This window comes from Macrobrachium rosenbergii, chromosome 56 (genome assembly GCF_040412425.1).
Source record: "Macrobrachium rosenbergii isolate ZJJX-2024 chromosome 56, ASM4041242v1, whole genome shotgun sequence".
NCBI classification, from domain to species: Eukaryota; Metazoa; Arthropoda; class Malacostraca; order Decapoda; family Palaemonidae; genus Macrobrachium; species Macrobrachium rosenbergii.
The window spans coordinates 1,158,036-1,173,190 of record NC_089796.1 but is presented as its reverse complement, the minus strand read 5'-3'; the positions used below and the strand labels follow the sequence as shown (position 1 = coordinate 1,173,190).

Sequence of the window (15,155 nt, the reverse complement as noted above, 5' to 3'; positions counted from 1 at the left end):
ACTTATATTGTAGAATGACATAAGCTACTTGAAGGGAATACTCATTAAGGAGTATTTCATGATGTTTTAGTTCTCCAGAAGTTCCTTAGATCAGCTTCTGTCAAGCACTGTCCCAGCAAACTTAGCAAGGATAATCTTATATATTGTATTTGGAGGCAGTGTATTATCATGTACAGTCCTTTTCATTGGTTTTCAATTTCTAATTAGTAATATTTCTTCCAGCAGGAGTGTCATTGGTATGTTATCCATAACTGGATCATAGGACTTTTTATGGCTTCTCATCCTCGTGTAGTTGCGCATGGGCCTCCTCTTGTCCCAAGCTCAGTGGAATATGGCATTGGGTAAATATCAAGCTGTAGCTTTAAATACTTTATGAGTCAGTGAATTACAGAGGTTAGGAGAATAGAATAAATATTTATATGCACTCATTTCTTACAGGTTTGTCTGTCTTTTCAAGTGTCCACACCACACAGAACTAGCCTTTATGTCAGTCAGCTAATTGTCGAAGGACTTTTGATCATTTCGTTGCAAAGGAAATAGTTCAGATGCACTGTGAATAGCCAGTGTCACACATCGCCGAATAGTTTTTGGTCAGTGATCGATGATCAGTCGGTGGAACCAGCTATTACCTAGTGGAAAATTGATGTCCCAAAGGAACATGGAGTAATTCTGGATTAGAGGTGTGCAGTATGCAGTGGTTTTACTCAGCCAGTGGAAGGAGGATCATTGCAAAGCACTCTCCAATTTGGACTCTGGATCAGTGATAGATGTAGGGGAGTATCATTCTTCTAACTTTTAGTTATTTTGTGCATGGCTTGTAAATGGAGACAGTACATGAAAAGGGTAAAGTGCATAGTTTATTTTATAGTTCCTTCAATTAAATAAGTTTTCACATAATTAATTGTTGAATACTCCGAACTAAGTAATTTCTGAAATTAGAACACTTGCTATGCAAAAGCATATCAGCAGGAGGTTTGTCCCTTTTAAAAGAAAGTCATGATATATTGTAAGATAAATCATACAAAGTTAAACAGTTTTCAAGTTGAGTCTTCTGCTTGTTAATTTTAGCAATTCTGGGGTTTTAGCAGTGCTGGAGTGAAACCAGAGTTAGTATTCATGGGATTTTATGCAAATTTTAGTACCGTAAAGTTTATGGTTCCCGTTACACTAAGAATATTTTCTATGTAGTAATGTGGGAGTGTTCCATAACTGAAACCAGTTATCATTATTTTGGATAAAAGCTTGTAACCTTAGTATGAAAGCCTTCCAGAGCCCTTTTGGCCTCTTAATCTAATGTAGATTTTAAATTAAGAGTTCTATGCTTTAGCCACAGGTTAAATTAGAAGTGATTGCCACATTTATACATACCTAGTCATGCTGTTAGTTTTTGGATGGGCGTGGCTAAGACTTTGTTGAATAGAAGTTACACAGTTTTATGATAGCTAATTGTTTTCTGCATGTTCATAAAGTTTGTTAGTGGCATGTAAACTTACTAGTACAGTACACTCATTTTCCATTATTTAATATACTTGAAATGGTGGCTGTTGAGGTCGAGATGCAGAAAGGGCATTACAGCTCAGAAATAGTTTTTTGTAAATTTTAAATAAGGAATTTATCAGGAGATAGAGTACTTTTGACATTTGTTTTAAAAGTGCTCATGTAGAGTTGGAATAGCCACTGGTCATGCATGTTTAATGCAATTAGTGTGTTATCTGTGACTTATGATATGCAGGCAACCTCTGCTTGAACAGCCACCTACTAATAGGAGTGTAGAGCATTGATAACCTTAAAATTTGTATTTTTAAAATCTAGGCTTCAAAAATGTTTATAGTTTCATATGAACAAGTGTTTTTTTTTTTTAGCATTTTTGAGTAATGGTAATTTTTTTCCAGGAGCATGGCCAGTGATAGGTATTTTGTGGAGATACGAGCCTGTCATATATATCACCGAGTCAAGCAGAATGGGCCTCAGTCACGTAACTGAAGAACACTCTTATTTCCTCATGACTGGGAGACGTGTTGAATTTTCTTGTTGGTGTATGGACTTCGAGCCGCATTACTCCTCTTACTTTGACAGCCACAATTGAGCGGAGCTAGGGACACATCAGTAGGCTTGTGGAACATGGTCATGACTACATTTGCCAGCCTAACAGATACAATACAGGTGAGTTTCACTGTTAATCATTTTTATAGAAGTCTACATTGATTTAAAAGTTTGGTGGCTGAAAATTTTTCGTTTTGTATTAAGGCACCTGTTCACAAATTATACACAGTTTGTTGAATATTTTAAGTGAACAGTTCTGTTCATTGATTAGGGATTGAAATAAACACGAATTATACACAGTTTGTTGAATATTTTAAGTGTACAGTAGTGTGCATTGATCAGGAATTGAAATAAACACAACGTAATTGTCAGGGTTAATTAGAAAATTCATAAGACGTGGATAATACTGCATAAGACACTGTATTGGAAAGCATAGCAAAACTAAACTGTGAAGACATGATTTATAAAGGAAATCTGTAGTCTAGAATCACAAGGTTATTAGAATACTGAATTAAGTTTTACTTGGGTAGTTTGCACTTATTAAATAAATCAAGAGGGTGCTATAGATCAACCAGGTTTGGTATGTACCAATTTATTAAGGAGTTTTTTGTTGTAATTGTAGTAACAAGCAATGTGTTTAGCTGAGAGTATGGGACATGGGAATTATTTGGACCAAACTTCATTGTTTATTGTACTGCCTTTTAGTTCACGAGATACTGATATGTAGTTAACTTAAAATTTATATAGTCATAATCTCTGAGCTTTGATTTCAGTATTAAAGCAGTTTGGGTGAATCAAAGAAGTCTGTGATAATTGTAAAAGGGAAATATTATAACTTGGTGCAGGGTGGTGGGAGAATCCCAAATGTAACCAGACTGATCCTGGTATGGTCAGTGGATTAGATAGAATTTGTAGGACCATTGAATGGGGAGGATGATTGCCTATCTTCTCATGTGAATATGTTTGGCTGCACTAAACAAGTTCAGAATGAAAGAAACAGTTAGTGAGGCATATGGGTGAAGCAGACAGAACTTGAAAAATAATGTGGGTCCTTAGTTGCTTGCAAATTATAGTAACTCAGAAGGTTTTTGCCTCCTTTAGGTAATATCGACTGATAGTTACTGTATTTTTTAAAACTTCCTTCAGTAGTATATAGGACTGGACAGTGTATTTGAGAAGCACTCTGAAATTGAAGAGAGTTGTTCAGTGAACAGGTTTAGTAAACAGAAGAGTCCTCTGCCTTAAAATGGAAAAGTGCAGTATCTGCAAAATTTTCGAAATTGAGATATGCCGCCAATTGGGCTCGTGAAACACAAAATACACAAGTTACTGCTGTTTCACAATGATCCTTCAATGCTTTTCACGAGTTTTTAGGGGATTCCATTTGCTATATCTGCAAAATCAGTAGTAAGACAATGGAAAACTGTAGTATCTACCATTTTTCTCAGCTTTGTATTTTTGCAGATACTGTACTGGTCTTCCATTTTAGGGCAGGACTATTAAATACAGATTACTAGTACTATGGTTAATTTTCTCTTACTAGGGAGTTGTGTACTTAACAATGTGGATTAAACTTTCCTCTGCAGTGTTTGATACTCAAGAGAAACTTGTTCTAAAACTAGAATAAGTCATAATTGTATGCATTTGTGTTTGTGGAATATATGTATGCCTGTTAGGTAGTTTTGTGTATATTTGATGACTTAAATAAGACTCTTAGACAAAACATGACTGGCGATTCACATTCAAAATTATGAATAAACACCCATCAAGAAACCTTGAGTTTTCAAATCAAAACCTGCAAAATTTAGGTACAGTAATTGTATCCTGAGTCATCCAGACAGATTTAGTGACTTTGTTTCCTATTTTCCAGTCTGTGGTCTGCTGAGTTCTATGTAAATAAAACAAATGTGAACCACTGATACAAGAAGAGGTTCATCTTTGCAGTTCTTCACTGGATCTCAAGAAAATTTGAAGACTAGTTTTTTCAGAACAGTGGCCTCAACTTTTGTTTTATACATTTATGTTAAGTTCAGTAGCCTCATCTGTAATTCATTAGAATGGTAATTCATAAGAATGGACTTAGAAGTAAAGTCCTAATTTCTTCATGTGGTTCAAGTGATTGTGTTTAAGGAAACTTAAACTGGGATTTGGTAACTTCCAAAAGACGCTAAGAAACCATTAATGTGGCCTTGTTCTGTATCAGATTAAGCTTTCTGTTATTTTCAACTAAGCCTTATGTTTTCAATTTAGAGCATATTTTTCAAGCTGCTTATTACTTTTTTAAAGTAAGGAAATTCTACTTGATAATAGTAGGTAGAGTATGTGCAAAATTTGTCAACTGTATAGCTGGATGGTCATGATTTGAAACAAAATGCTTTTCTCAAATGCATAAGTCATACTTTAATTAGTTTTTAATGTATTGGTTGAAGTGTTGGCATTTAGTTTTTACTTTTAATTAGATGTAAGCAAATCAGTTGTATTCATTGCTCTATGTTGGCAGTTCTGAGACTATCAGATATGATTGATCAGAACTTTAAGATCACCACGTTAGGCTAACATGAATATGAAAGATTTTTGAGCTGCTGGGTTAAATATAGCCAGAAGTGAAACACGAAATAATATATTGCATCTTGTGATTTCATGCGATTAAGAATGAATTTAACTCCTATAACTTGAAGTCTTCAATTTTACTGTAAGACAGATTCCAGCCCGAGAAGAACCCTAAAAAGAGTTCAGAGGTCTGGTTAGACAAATCATTTATAACTAACTAACTATAAGACAGTGTCTTGATTTAGGTATTGCTACCTCAAGTTCTTAGCTGCTCCCTGATATTTTTTTATTTACATCCACATGTGTTTTAGTGTCGATGGTAGGTTACCAGTTTAGCTGAAAGGCAATTCAATTTTATATTGAATTGGTATCTGATAGTGGCCCCTTATTATTTTTATCAATTTTTATCAAACAACTTGTCTTCCTTTTAGAGGTTTTGGCTAAATGATTATACATCCTAATCTCTTATGTGCATTAGACGACAGCTTTTTCGTAACAGTACCGTCAAACTAATCGCATCTTGTTTTTCCCTCTAGGGCTTAATGTCAGAATGCTCCCCTAGTTTTTACAGTGGACTACACTTGTATTTCCATTAATGATGCTTCTAAATTTAGTGTTGGTTAATGATTTGCTGTTCATGATTGTTGACCTTGGAAGATATAACAATCCAGTTTAGGAAGCCTGTTTGAGAAGAGCATTTTGTCAAACCCTGTAGTAGTACTTGTGTATGTGCGAAATTTTATGAATTTTAAAGTGAAGATTGTAGTAGATCAGGAACATGTCATAAGTACATAGCTGTGTATAATTTGAGATACTGCTAACCCTTGGAAAGTGTATATTTGCCACATTTACTGAGTTAAATTATGGACTTCAGACAAGTTGGTTTTCCAACTGGAAAGTGATATCTTTTGAGGTTAAGTACGGGATAAGGTTTGACTTTTAAAAGTAGCGTAAATGACTTTCATGCTATAGTAACATTAGCTCTAATTGTTAGTGGATGTAATGCAGTTTCAAAGGTCACAGAGTAAATTTCTTAAATCTTCCTCTAAATGGCAAATGTTAGGGTTTTGCTACTGAAATTTTTATGATAGAACCTGTTTTCCTTGAAAATGTCACTATGCTAGCAGTTATTCTTTGAGTTTCAAGGCTAGTAATGAAAAACTAGCGCCATAAAGTTCTTCATAGAAACTTCACAACTTAATAAGACCACCAGGACACATTGTACGGTAATAGACTTTACACAAAGGATTTGTTCGTAATTAAGGTGAAAATTGGACTGCTAAGTTAGAAAGGACCAAAGAAAACGTAATGAAAAGTGAAAATCAAATTATTGCAACTAGGGCTGAAGGGAATCTACCATGAAACTTTTTTTTACCAGTCATTACAAGATAGCTTGTAGGATATTCAGGAAGAAACTTATGACGAGGATATTTAGCATTTGTTAGTGATTAGCTCAGTCTTCTGAGTTGCCTTTAGAATTTAGAGGTACCTAAGCAACACAGACAAGATAGATTTTGAGTCTGGAAATTGTTAGTGGTGTTTCTTCGTTTTATAACTTAAAGTTTGTCTGTAGACAATGCAGCACAACCTGGCATTAAGAAGGAAACCTTAGGAAAATCTCCCATCCCTATTTAGTCAATAAATTTGCCTTGAGTTTCATTAAACTTTGTAATAAAATTCAAGTTTTTTCAATTTTAAATGAGTCATACAGTTACTATAGCAAGTAACTGTCTTGGATTTTAGTGCAGAAAATCAGGTTTTAACATCACATGCTTATAATTACTCGAAGGTCTTCCTACTAAGCTAAAAGCAGCAGTAACCCAAAATATGCAGAAACTGATTGGTTTCATTGGGCAGTAAGAGATAATCTACCTGGACATAAACTTGTACTCTAGTGAATTGTGTATTGTAGCTGAAGTGAAGATATGACATGTTCTTGATGTACCTACAACCACTTACCACAATTATTAATACTGTATTGTCAAAAAAGCTCATAAAGTATATGTAAAATTTAAGATCTTCTGTAGTGTACTATGCTGAACAGTTCTCATTTAGCCCCAAGGTAAAATCTGAATGTCTGAAGATCTCAGAAGTACAATACAAGTGTTTCTCTTGAATTGTTTTAAGACCCACAGAGCAGGAGGTTCATTAGGTTTTTTTTTTAACTATATAGTGTGTGTGTGTGTGTGTGTGTGTGTGTGTGTGTGTGTGTGTGTGTGTGTGTGTGTGTGTGTGTGTGTGTGTGTGTGTGTACACCTGGCATGGAAATCATAAAACCAACAGAATATGAGGTCTGAGTCAATTAATTTTTTGAAGCTTCCATTTTGTGTTTGTGTGTATACTCAGCATTGAAATTTTAAGACCTGCAGAATGTGAGTTCTAAGTAAATTAACTTTTTGAAGCTTCCATATAGTGTGTATGTGTGTTTGTGTGTGTGTGTGTATACACTTGGCATGGAAATTTTATGACCTGCAGAAAGTGAGTTCTAAGCCAATTAATTTTTTGAAGCTTCCATTTTCTGTGTGTGTGTGTGTGTTTGTCAAGGAATTTTGTGTATCAATTTTCATTAATATGTAGAAGTTCTAGATAGCAGCACCGGGGTTTCTGTTTGTTAATTAGTAATGCTGTTGCAATTTCTGCTGTGGCAAGGCACTGTTGCACTGCTATTTTGTTCTTTTTTTCAGAAATTTATGATCCTCTCTCTCTCTCTCTCTCTCTCTCTCTCTCTCTCTCTCTCTCTCTCTCTCTCTCTCTCTCTCTCTCTCTCACAGCTTGCCTCCCAACTCTATTGTGTGTGTGCTTGCGTGTGCATGTGCATCTGTACAGCGCGTGCAAATGCTTTTTATTCTCAAATAGATGCACCCATTTTGCTCACTTTCTTGAAGCATTGCACCTTAATGTATTTTGTAACAGTCAAAGTACAGTACTTGTAAAATTGAGGGGAGAGTGTGCATAAAGGTTGTGTAATCAAACCCATTTATAAAGTCATTGCCAGTGAGTGTTTTGTATTCAGATCATTAATCATTATACCGTATATAGTACAATGTATATTTTTTTTCAAATAGGGGCTAAATGAGAGGTTACATTGCTAAGGTTGTTTCAGTACTAATGTTTCTCTAAACTGTAGACTGACTTTAGTTTGAAGTCTTTACTTAATAAGTAAATTAACTAGTCATGAGTCTCAAGTACTACAGGAGTTCTTTAATATTCAGTATGTACAGTATTATGTTTATTTAATGTTAAAATTTGTGTGCATTGTAGTAGTTAGTTCAAACTGGAAAGATTAAAATAAATAAAGCCCTTAGGGCCAGCATTGCAGTGGCCTGGAGAGAGAGAGCAGTGTGTTCTCAGCAGAGGGCAACCAAGTGGATGTAGCCTCCATTAGAGCAGAGGACTCAGAACAGTTGTGATTGGTGTTTTTTCAAACGTATCGCAGAGATGTGGAAAAGTACTTCTGACCTTCATGTACTCTCCCACAGACATTTTAATTCCTGTCATTGTCTGAAAGAAATGGTTGGTATCCAGAACATGGTATTTTAATGAATAATGATCTTGTGGAAAAGTAATTGGTACAGTTTCCATGGCATTACTGATATTGTGTAAAGGTTGTGCTTTGGTTCATTATTACCATTGTATGTGGTAATTAGGCAATGTTTCCTTCTGTGTTATTTGGTATATTTATTATGATTTTCTTGTCAAGATTGCTTACACGGCTTTGGAAGTTTAATTTTATAGCTGACAGAAATGTGCTGCAATTGTTCTCACAATTTAGTAAGCTTGATTTGGTACGGTAACTTAAAAATATTGTTGCATTATCACTTACTTTTTGGCCTTGTGTAAAAATTAACTATATCAATTAAAGAAAAAAATTAATAATATCAATTAAACTAAGTACTTTAACATTTGAAAATATTCTTCCGGTATTCTTGCCAAATGTCTTATGGATAAAAGGCTTACTTTACCGTAATATGAAACAGAATGCTGGTACTCCAGTCTTGCTGGACAATACTTTAGTTAATTTTGTGATCCATGTTGGCTTTGTCAGAAGGGGGTACCAGCTTGTGGCTTAAACGCACTCATCAGTCTTCAGTTTCTTCATCATTTGTGTGCTCGAAATAAAGAATGGATAAAATACCACAATGTACATTCTTAGATACAAACTGTGTGAGAAATTCTCCTATCTCGTTAGTAGGTGATTAGTCAGAGGGTAAGGCAGTTGTTGGCATAGTCACTTTGGTGGGGGTACCACAGAGAATTGTAATGTGGGGAAATACTGTCGAATGAAAAGTTCCTTAGGGCTTTGGTGTACAGTATCTATTAATTGCAATTGTATGCCAAGCCAGCTGGTTTCATGTCAGTTTTCAAAATGAGTATTGTAGACTTTAGTTCCTTGTGGTTTTTCTCTTCTTAATCTCAAAGAAACTAGGAGGGACCCTCCATGGCCTTGTAGTGTGCCACTTACAAATGGCCAATGTTTACATAGTAAACTAGTACATATTGTCTGGGTATGTGGTTGTAATCTTAAATTTTGGTGGAAACTTCCGTGCTCTTTCCTTTTGACTAGGTTTGCATGAGGTCGTGGCAAAAAGTTTCTCTGCTTTTCAATTAATCTTGGTGTTGAAGTTTATCAACTGCTGCATGTATGGTACATGATTCATGTCACTAGACATTGGTGTGTCTTATCTCAAAAGCCACCATTAGTCCCTCTTATTTCTCTGGGTAACCTTGAAGTGTAGCATGCAGTTTCGTGATAGGGTAAGGGAAATGAATTGTTTCGGATTACAGTACTAGCTACCATGGCATGTTTGGACTGTAATATGACCCCTTAAACTCCCAGATTGTACATAGAAATCTGAAAATATGGCCCAACTTTACTCACTCTGAAGCATGAGTAAGTCTATATCAGAAGTGTCGCTGTGAAGTGTATTTTGGTACAGTATTTCAGAAGCAGCTTTGTTGGTAAATAGGGATTTTTATTGGTAACCATATTTCCTTTTACTTGGGTATTATTTGAAGACCTTTTGATGGTTATTTGATCATTGCTGTGAAGTTCATTGACTTTACAGCCACAGCCTTCCATGCTTGTCACAAAATTTGTTCCAAATGTTTGGATCCTTGAAGTGTTCAACCAGCCTCTCCACTTCCTCCTGTGTTGTTTAGTAGTTTTAATTACCCTCTAACAAAAACTTTGGCTAGTCAGCTGTGTCAGTCAGTCCCCGGAGTATTACAAAATAATTATTGTTAATAGGAGTAGAAGTGTTAAAAGCACTTGCTAATCCAGGTAATTGTACTGACCCAACGTTTTGGAGGTCACTTTTTAAAGTTGATGGTTGAGTTGGTGAAATACTTTTGTCATTAGAACTTCTTTAGAACTTCAGCCAATCTTAGAGTATAGTATTCCCAAATGATTGCAGGTGATATGGAGCATTGTCAGGCATTGCAGTTCTTGGTATAGATGTCATATGTGATTCCTGCAAAATTGTAATGGTCATTATTCAAGTAGTTACAACTAAATCGTGGCTGGAACAAAGTGTCTATAATTAGACTTCAAACTTTGTGTATTAGCTAGCCTGCTTTATTAAGTGGTATATACCAGGACTTGTAAACCATTCTAGAGCATGCACTTTTGTAGTTGATTTTTGAAATCCTGTTTGGGTTGTCTGTGCTCTTTTTCCATGAATTGTAGGGCCCTCTTTGCAGGTCTGTATCTGGCTACTTCCATATTTGTGCATCAGACTTCATCCTGGTCTTGCTGCCTGTACAAAAACTTCCAGGTTTCTTTTATGTGAACTTTTTTTTTTTCTCCTCCTCCTCCTTCACATGTACCCCATTCATTTTTACTGAACTGGCTTGATTTTAAATTTCCCCAGGGAATCTTCACACCCCTGCCCACATAAAGCTGCCCGGAGTGGCTTAGTTTTAAATTTTTTGCCACTCAAGTTTTTCGAAGAATTTTGTATGCCATTACTGATTAACTGTGTTTTGAAGAATTTTGTATGCCATAACTGATTAATTCTATCATTGAAATTTGCCAAGACTTGGACCAGTTGTTAGTGGTTCATTACTGTGATTTAATGACCCTTAGGCTTTGAATTTTTAGTCCATTATTAGTTATTAAAAGTAAGGGAAGAATGTGCAGAGAGCAATGGCACTTTTTTATATACCTGTGTGGCTGAAGGTAAGACCCTTAGCTGGAGAAGGGAATCTGGCAAGGCTAAAAGCTACTCTCTCTCTCTCTCTCTCTCTCTCTCTCTCTCTCTCTCTCTCTCTCTCTCTCTCTCTCTCTCTCTCTCTCTCTCTCTCTCTCTCTCTCTCGTTCACAGCTTCCACTTTTTTTTGTGGTAATGGTTTAGGAATATTGTTCAGTTTTAGTCAAGGAATTTGGACATGCATATTTAGAAGTAATTCCCTGTTTCTTGTTGCAATAAGAGTACTTTTTTTTGTGTACCTTTTTGAAGCAAGATTTAAAACTTCACAGCAATAACCTGGTGAATTATAAAGGGTTTGACAGTCCAGAGCTCTACTGATCAAAGATTTAAGTCCTAGAATTTTGTCTGCCGAGAGCCAAGTGTATGCTAATACATTGTAACTTGAAAATGCAGAGTAACTGTATTTCTCTGGATACACTGTTGGTGTGGAAACTTAGGTTCTTGTTTTAATTTTATATTTTGTTCATTGTCAGTTGATAACTCTAGGTTTTTTGAAGTCTTGGTCAGCTGAATTTTCATTTCCCACGGTTTGGCTATTAACTAGCTCAAGTTCAAAAACTCATAAATTATAATGTGTCTAGGAAGCACAAATCCATAATATGGTTAAGGAATCTTCAAAGTTTGTTAAGGGTGATTCCTGAATTAGATCAGTGTTCAAGTGTTATATCTGGGTGGTCATATAGATTTTATTAACATTTTAACATTGTTTTTTCATGTCCAATACTTTTAAAACACTTTAGATTAAATAGGCTTAGAGATTTTTTTTTACAAAAGCTACAAGTTCTTTGGGATCTATTAACTCTACTTCTTTGGTTGTCAATCTTGGACCTAGATACATACATTTCAGGACTCAAAGACTGTTTCAGACCCTTCAATTTACGAAGTTCTCGGTGCTCCTTCTGTAATGACTGGAATATGCCCTTGACGATAGACAAATAAAACTTCCTCCTTTGCAGTTTCATTCTTGAATGGTTAATCCTTACAATTTTCTGGATAGTCACCTTGTTCACCACCAGTTCGGTACTCAAGGTTTAATGGTACAGTAGTGACAATGCATTCAACATATTTGAACATTGATTGTCTTGTCTCTTCCGTGTTGAGAATGTCGGTTGTCTTGGTGATGTTACCTGTTGCAGTCGTAATGAATGTGTGTGTTCCATCACCTTGGAAAAGCTTTTCAAATAGGCTAAGCAGATATTAGCCAGATGGTAAACGGACATAATAACCGCAGATAGTTGTGCTCTAGACAGGTTTCATTCAGGAATTTGAGTATTCAAGAATTTTTTCTTGGCCTTTTATTGTCCCTCATTCACTCACCAGTTGGGTTCCACTCTCCAGCTTGTTTGCAGGTTAACAAAAGGTGCAGTATCTTGATTTCCAAAGACTTTTAGGTCTTGGGAACCTGTGATGCTGTGCTCAAAAGTCCATTTTTCAATGGGCTTCCTGAACCTTTGATCTGCTAAGCTCTTATTCATTTGTATTTCCGTATTTACTAATGCCATATGGTGTATTGATGCAGATGGCCTAGAAACCTTTTTGTAATGTTATCAGCTTGAGTGTTCATGCTTAAAAAGGTCATATGGATTTATTACTTTGGCTGCCCTATTAGTTGAACATTGATACCACAGTATTAATTTGGATATTTATAGAATCTTCATGGAGCAAAGGTGAACATTTCCCTTTGTGCAGTAGCAGTGTTTTTGTTTTTCTTGATAGGTAAATGGTTGAAATCTTAAAAGAGAGTAGTGTTCATAGTTTGACATTACTATATGTATAACCTTAGTTGTAATCTCAAGTAGGTTTGGCAGTTTTGATTCAACAGAAAGGATGGTGTTAACAAATGAAGAGTAGGTTTGCAGAGGTAGAGTTGATAAGTTCTACTTCATGAAGACATGCCAGTACTCACTGTTTTATAAACTTGATTAGGGATTTGTCGGAAGACTGTTTGATACCAGCTGCAGTAAAAGAAAAAGTGGAACTCCAAAATTTACTTTCCACATCTTTCACTGGCATAATTAGCAGATTGGTATGGTTCTAGGAACCTCCTCCTGAGGTCTGGTATAATTCCTAGGAATAGTAACAGCCTGTATAATACTGATCCGAACTTTTTAATCGCCTGCATGAATGTGCATGAGACATTATAATTGTAAAAATGCAAATCTTGATGTCTCTGACAACTGGAAATATTTTCGGCCAGAAAAGTCCACCTGTTTCATACCTGTGGAAACCAGCTTTCATTTTATTAAACAAATATGTGTTAGGTAAGACTTTTAGAAGTTTCCAGAGAATGGTTGTAGAGGTAACACAAAAGTGTCTAGAGAATTGTTTGTAGAGGTGAGACTTACGGAAGTTTCTAGAGAATTGTTTGTAGAGGCAAGGCTTACAGAAGTTTCTAGAGAATTGTTTGTAGAGGTAAGACTTACAGAAGTTTCTAGAGAATTTTTTGTAGAGGTAAGACTTACAAAAGTTTCTGTTTGTAGAGGTAAGACTTACAGAAGTTTCTAGGGAATGGTTGTAGAGGCAAGACTTACAGAAGTTTCCAGAGAATTGTTTGTAGAAGTAAGGCTTACAGAAGTTTTTGTTTGTAGAGGTAAGACTTACAGAAGTTTCTGGGGAATGGTGGTAGAGGCAAGACTTACAGAAGTTTCTGGGGAATGGTTATAGAGGCAAGACTTACAGAAGTTTCTGGTTATAGAGGCAAGACTTACAGAAGTTTCTAGAGAATTGTTTGTAGAAGTAAGGCTTCCACAAGTTTCTAGAGAACTGTTTGTAGAGGAAAGATTTACAGAAGTTTGTAGAGAATTGTTTGCACAGCTAAAGTTTCCAGAGAATTGTTTTGCAGAGGTAAGACTAACAGAAGTTTCCAGAGAATGGTTATAGTCGAGAGTTTCTGAATAAGGCACCACGCTAGGACTAACTTACATACTATGGAAGGTACGAGAGAATCTCCCACACAGCTAGACCTAAGTTGCCAGGTGGTCCATGTGCAGATAGAAGGTGACTCCGGTCCGATTTGGCTATTTTGGATGGGGGAGGCAACACGGAATAGCCAGAACATTCGCTGTACGTTGCTTCCCATTTACCTGACTCAATCTTGTACATTAAATGATGTGAAATTTAAATAGACTGATGAAGTGTTTTTGTTATCTTGTCTGCTTTTGGTTTGGCTACATGAGTCTACTGTAACTAAAGTGCATTGTCCATGCTTATGGGACTGAAGTACTATATAGGCCTATGGCTTGTAATTGAAAAGAATAAAATTTAGAATTTGTGGTTTTTTCTGGTTTTTAAATTCCAAAAGAAGCTTTCTAAAAAAACGATTTGGGAAGAATATATTCGGAAATGCTGTTAAAATTTTAACAAAAAGTAACGTACAAATCTGTGTGAAAAAAATAAGTCACTACTAGTAGCCTGTAAACAAAATTTGTAAGTACTTAACATATAGATCCTAAGTATAAATATCAAGATGACACAATATCGTCTGTGTTATAAATTGAGCTTTATATTTTCAAGTATTGGTTGCAATATGTAATGTAGAATTGTAAAAAGCGTAATTATTAGTCAGCTTATAGCTCTCTGCCAAGAATAAACTAAAAAGTATTTTTTAGATTTAATGCTGTTTTAAACATTTAAATATTAAAAACTGGTAGAACACGTTATCAGCTTTAATACTGTCAGCTATAAAATCAGACTATTCACTCGTATGGCTAACACGTTACAAACTAATACCAAAATGTTTTTAAAGTATTAACAGAGTCTACGCTACTTTAGATGCATTGATGACCCGTTTTCTATTAAGAGATGAAGACATGGTGTTCAGACTCGAGGAAAACGAGGTTAAAGTAATCGTTTAAAGTATGTTTATACTCTCTAGTAATTTGTAACGCTTCAACTAGAGTGAACTGTTTTACTTCAAAGTAATGTATGCAATTATGGCGAGAAAATCTATGAGGTTGAATATACCAAAACGCATTTATCGAAGGAATCATAAGCCTAGGTTTCATATCCAGTCATATCAGTGAACGAAAGCACAGTCACTTTAGACAATACAGCCATACCATGGGTTTTGTCCCAGGTACTTTTTTCACTCTAGATCATTCTTCACTCAAATACCATTACTGGATATCTATACCAGTTCTTTCAGCAATGACAGAAGTAATGTCTGTCGGAAAGTACATGGAGGTTGAAGGTGCTTTTTCCATCTTTGTGATACGTTTGAAAAAAACACCAATTGCAGCTGTTCCGAGACCTCTGCTCTAATGGAGGCTACACCCACTTGGCTGACCTCTGCTGAGAACACACTGCTCTCTCCCTCTCCAGGTCATTGTGATGCTGGCTCAGAGGGAGTTAAAA

General features: G+C 35.7%; 2 long non-coding RNA genes across 2 annotated transcripts; both read left to right on the top strand.

Moving 5' to 3' along the window:
• Positions 1–221: 221 nt before the first annotated feature.
• LOC136836463 (uncharacterized) lies at positions 222–10,727 on the top strand. The gene is made up of 3 exons (XR_010852401.1): positions 222–341; positions 439–2,163; positions 3,914–10,727. It is a non-coding gene; the product is annotated as an uncharacterized lncRNA (long non-coding RNA).
• Position 10,728: 1 nt separating this feature from the next.
• Positions 10,729–14,762, top strand: LOC136836464 (uncharacterized). Its single transcript, XR_010852402.1, has 2 exons — positions 10,729–13,214; positions 13,285–14,762. It is a non-coding gene; the product is annotated as an uncharacterized lncRNA (long non-coding RNA).
• The last annotated feature ends 393 nt before the right edge of the window (positions 14,763–15,155 follow it).